Source organism: Polypterus senegalus, chromosome 17 (genome assembly GCF_016835505.1).
Source record: "Polypterus senegalus isolate Bchr_013 chromosome 17, ASM1683550v1, whole genome shotgun sequence".
NCBI lineage: Eukaryota > Metazoa > Chordata > Cladistia > Polypteriformes > Polypteridae > Polypterus > Polypterus senegalus.
This window is the reverse complement of record NC_053170.1, coordinates 82,513,034-82,518,589: the sequence shown is the minus strand read 5'-3', so window position 1 is coordinate 82,518,589 and position 5,556 is coordinate 82,513,034. Positions and strand designations below refer to the sequence as shown.

The following is a 5,556-nucleotide window of genomic DNA, read 5'->3' as shown; positions in this document are numbered from 1 at the left end:
TCGTGTATGGGGATGCGGATGTACAATTTAGACAGATTTTTATTTTAATGGGAATTGTTACGTATGCATAATAGAACTGTTATATGTATGTATAATAGAACTATTTTACATCACAGTTAGTAATAACCCATATTAAAAAAGAGTTAAATGTAATAATTTGAAAGTAAATTATGCTTCATATTGCATTAAGAGTTATTTGTTCTCTATTTGTAAGATCTCCTTTGTTGTATAATGTTATCTGCGGAAGATGTACTACATTGCCTTTCTTGGATACATCCTTCTTTCTACAGTAATTCAGTAATGGTTGTAGATATTCTTTGGGATTTTGTAAGTTGATGTTTTCGTCTTCCACACGATCACCACCAACTGTTTCCACATAGTCTATTGTACTTGGGTGTTGTAGCGTGTTAGCCATTATGAATGTAGAGAAAAGTCATGCAAAATGACAACTTTTATTGGCTAACTAAAAAGATTACAATATGCAAGCTTTCGAGGCATCTCCGGCCCCTTCTTCAGGCAAGATGTAATACAGAAACTGGAGTTTCCTGTGTTTATATACACACTAGGACAAGAAACAACATTGGTATCTCTTTAAGTGAGAAATCTTAAATGTAAAAAAAATAATAGATTTCTCCAGGCTAGGGTTCATTTAACAAGAGAGAGAAGAACAATGTGTGGTCAAGATCTTTGAAAAAGATAACTGTACAACAAAGTCTTTTGAAGTTTCTGATGAGTTTTTTAAAACAATATGGCTCTGTAGACATGTTGTCTATGTCGGTCTGAGAGATGCAAACAATCCTCATATCTAGCCATAAAACTCTTAGTACTTGTTGTCTTTGTTTTTATATTCCAGAAGGTTGTCTCTGGGTATGGCAGTAGCTCTTCTTATTTGAGTGTCTGTTGTTTTGGGGGTATATCCTTGTCTTATGAAATCTTGTCTGAGCTCCTGCAGTTGTTTGTCCCGGTGTGTAGGGTATGAGCAAATACGATTGTACCATATTGCTTGGCTGAAAATAATGGAGCGTCTTATATGCTTGGGGTGGAAGCTATCACTTCTTAGGTAGGTCCGTCTGTCTGTTGGTTTGCGAGAAACAGACGTTACCAGGGTGTTGTCTTTCAGTTGAATGGTGGTGTCAAGGAAGCCGACTTCTGTTTTTGAGTAATTCAGCTTCAGCTTTATGTTAGGGTGAAAAGAATTATATTCATTATGAAAATGGAGGAGGTCCTTCTCACTGGCAGTGCAGATTATGAAGATCTCATCTATGTAATGGAGATACAGCATTGGTTTTAAGGTTCACATTGACATGAAATCTTCCTCCAATTTTGCCATAAATAGGTTTGTATAGTGAGGTGCAAACAGACAGCCCATTGCAGTCCTCATTTGTTGCAAGTAGCAATCTTGTCCAAAAGACAATAGATTGTGTCAGAGTGAATTTTATCATTTCTATTACTGACTTTGTGGGTAAATCATGTTGTCTGAGGTACGTTTTCATATACCAATATGCCATCGTCATGGGGGATGTTGGTGTAAAGTGCCTCAACAATCATTGTGGCCTGTAAGGTTCCCTCAGGTAGGGGACTAAAGCAGACAGTTTTTTAAGAAGTCAGTGGTGTCCAGGATTTAGCTGGTTGTATTGGGCGAGGGGCTTAAGGATGTGCTCCACCCAACCTGAAATAAATTATAGGCCTTCCTTGGTTCCCTTCTTTGTGGATTTTAAGAAGCATGTAGAAGTAACCCATTTTTGGGGTTCCCAGGAATTAAACTGTTTACATGATGCCTGATTTCAAGAGGAAAGCTACTTACTATCTTTTTTAGTTCCTTTTTGTGGAGATCTGTTGGGGGGTCTTGTAATTTGTAATAATGCATAGTATTGGACAATTGTCTTTGTGCCTCCTGTATATAATCTGATGTGTTCATGATAACTAAAGCATCCCCTTTAGTTTATTGATACGCATTTATCGAATTTGTCATGTAAGCGATGGAGATTTTTGGTGTTAATTTCAACTTCATTGTTTCTCAGTGCTAGGATTTCCAGTGTACTCATTTCTTCTGTTGATAACCCTTTGTGATGAAATTCTTCAATAATTGTACATATGGTGCAGGGGTGTCACGGCTAGTCATGGTCTCCGGCCATCCGTCACAGGATATGTAGACAGAGTATATAAATTTAAAAGCATATCAGTGTTGCATTAAAAATAGAATAATATCAACAGAAAAATGTAAATAATAGAAAATATAAATGCATAGTAAATAAAATTGAAATGTAAAGCTCTTAAGAAAAATGCACGCTTGCTTTAAAAATCAAAGTTTAAACGGTTCTTTCTGTTAAAGTAAAGGCAGCATCTAGAACATTAGAACTATCAAGATGAGAACAGGCTATTCAGCCCAACAAAGTTTACCAGTCCAATCCACTTAATTCTTTCAACATAACATCAAGTGGAGTTTTGAAAGTCCCTAAAGTCCTACTGTCTACTATACTTCACTTATTAATTGTGTCTAGGCTTCTCTGTGTAAACAACAACTTCATAATGCTTGTGCGAAATTTACCCTTAACAAGTTTCCAACAGTGTCCCCACGTTCTTGATGCATTCATTTTAAAATAAGTCTCTATTCATTGCACTAATTCTCTTCAAAATTTTAAACATTTCAATCATTTCTCCTCCTAATCTTCTTTTGCTTACTCTGAATCAAAAGGCTCAGCTCTTTTAATCCATCCATCCATCCATTTTCCAACCCGCTGAATCCTAACACAGGGGTCTGCTGGAGCCAATCCCAGCCAACACAGGGCACAAGACAGGAAACAATCCCAGGCAGGGTGCCAACCCACTGCAGGACCCACACACCAAGCACACACTAGGGCCAATTTAGAATCGCCAACCCACCTAACCTGCATGTCTTTGGACTGTGGGAGGAAACCCACACAGACACGGGGAGAACATGCAAACTCTACGCAGGGAGGACCCAGGAAGCGAACCCGTGTCCCCTAACTGCGAGGCAGCAGCGCTACCACTGCGCCACCGTGCTTCCCTGCTCTTTTAATCTTTCCACATAATTCATCCCCTGTAGCTCTGGAATCCACCTGGTTGCTCTTCTCTGGTCATTTTCCACCGCTGCTATGTCCTTTTTTGTAGCCTGGAGGCCAAAGCTGTACACGGTACTCCAGGTGGGGCCTAACTAGTGTGTTATAAAGCTTGAGCAGAACCTCCTTGGACTTTTTCTCCACACATCAAGGTGCTCTATAACCTGACATTCTGTTAGCCTTCTTAATGGCTTTTGAACACTGTCTTGCAGTTTTCATTGCGTTGCATCTACTATGACTTCTAAGTCCTTCTCCTTTTCAGACCTCCCATTTGTGTATTCAGACCTACCATTTTTACTTGCTACATTAAATTACATTAAACTTCATCTGCCACAAATCTGCCCAAGCATGCATGCTGTCCAAGTCCCTCTGTAATAATTCAATGTATTCAAGATAATCTGCCAATCCACCTATCTTGGTATCATCGGCAGAGGTAACCAGCTTGTTATTTATATTTCCATCCAAATCATTTATATATGTTGAAATAGCAGGGGCCCTAGCACTGACCCCTGTGGAACATCACTCTTAAAATCAACTAATTCTGATAAGGTTCCCTCACACTATAACCCTCTGCTTCCTGTGTCTGGGCCATCCACAAACACCACCCTGAACTCCCACTTCTTTTAATTTAATGCCCAACATTTCTTGAGGCACCTTATCAAATGTGGATCAGAAGAGTTGTTGTTTTGTTGGGCAGCTTTTAGAATTGGCAGTCACACATGGATGGGGTCTTCATTGTCCAAATGGACAGAGTCTTATGGAGTGGAGTCTCTCTCTCTGATGTATCTGCTCTGTCTTGGTTGGTTTTGTTCTCTGTGTTAAAAGTTCATATGGATTTTTTTACATACAGATAAAGAGCATGCTACTCTGGTGATAGACAGCTACCTATAAACTTTGATCATAAAAGTATGCATAAAACTCTTAGTCTTGTTTAGGGTGCTTTGTCTGTTGCATCTTCAGTTCCCTTTACTCCAATCTAAAATGTAAAAAAAAAAAAAAATCTAAAAAGTTGTGGGCTTTAAAGTCTTGTTTCAGTTCTATATATTTTGTTTATTTGTCTCACTTCATTGTTCTTCACAGGGCTTTGCAGCACTTCTCTGTGTAAGAGAGTTACAGAGAGTTCACTTGCAAGTTATCAAAGTTCATCTGAGCAAAAAAACTTGTAAATGAGGTGGATTGCTGCTTGCTTTTAAATACGGTGCCTTCAGGCTCAAAAATGGCGATTGTCCACTCGTTGACAAATGCTGACCCATAATGTATCTTCTAAATAACATTTTTGCCCTTTTTCTTTTCAGGCTCACTGTCACTTTGTCATAGTGAAGCTTTTCTGCTCCAAACTTGCAGAGGTGGAGGACACAGCTGTCCACGCTGCCCTCTATTCCCTGGCACACCTTTATGCTCTTCATGGGGTCTACCAAAACTCTGGTGACTTTCTGCAGGTAATATAGATAACGTTTGCCATAATTCATTCATCTTTTTTTCGTATGATGAAAAAGCATTGTCTTCTTCCATGTATGATCTGTTTTCTGCTGATGCTCCCTGCAGGCAGGACTTCTTACTGTCCCACAGCTGACACAAGTAACCCAACAGCTGAAAGAGCTTCTCTATCAGATACGCCCCAATTCTATAGCACTGGTCGATGCCTTTGACTACCGTGATGAGATGCTCAACTCTGTTCTTGGCCGTTATGATGGCAATGTCTATGACAACATGTTTGAGTGGGCACGGAAATCGCCGCTGAACCAGACTGAGGTAAGATATTTAGCTAGACCTGGTTGTGGTTGGCTCTGTGTTAGGTTTAAATAAGTTGAACAATGGCACTAGTGGTCAAATCTAACGTTAATGTGTCTATGTAGTCATCACTTTTTCTTGTTCTTCACAGGTCCATAACTCATTTTACAAATACTTGAAGCCATTGCAGTCGAAACTGTGAATGGTCAGCAGAACCAGTGACCAAACTCTGATGCTTAATGTCTCTTCATCCTAGATGCCATCAGTTTAAACAACTACTTATATGCAGTGAGAACTAAAGATGAACATTGATCAGACTAACCTTTTAAGAGATTGGAGTTCCATTGATTGATATGATTTCTTCTTTCCTTTCTTCTTCTTGGCAGAATAACCATATAGTATTGGTGTATCTGATGCCTGTGATATTCTCTGCCCTTCATCTTTAGTTTCTATCCTTCCAGTTGGATGGAATTTTTCATGGCTCTTAAGTTTTCTTATCTGTCAAATGAGCAACTATTCTAGAACTTCTAACGTCTAATGTCATCTGTTAATCTGAGCTAGAATTGGGGGTGAACCTCATAAGGTGCTTTCTTTTAATGCAGACTTTTTACGCCATCAGTCCATATTGTTCGGTAAACCCAGAATCTTGTTGCTCTAATTTCTGACAGTCTAATTAAGAGCACAAATCCACTCAATGCTCTGAATTCTTTTGTTTTGAGAGGAGCATCTGCTTACAGTCCATGGA

The 5,556-nt window shown here is 39.1% G+C and overlaps 1 long non-coding RNA gene across 1 annotated transcript; it reads left to right on the top strand.

Annotated features, from left to right (window-relative positions):
• The first annotated feature begins 4,350 nt into the window (after positions 1 to 4,350).
• Positions 4,351 to 5,339, top strand: LOC120517861. The gene is made up of 3 exons (XR_005631125.1): positions 4,351 to 4,519; positions 4,626 to 4,832; positions 4,963 to 5,339. It is a non-coding gene; the product is annotated as an uncharacterized LOC120517861 (long non-coding RNA).
• Positions 5,340 to 5,556: the final 217 nt, after the last annotated feature.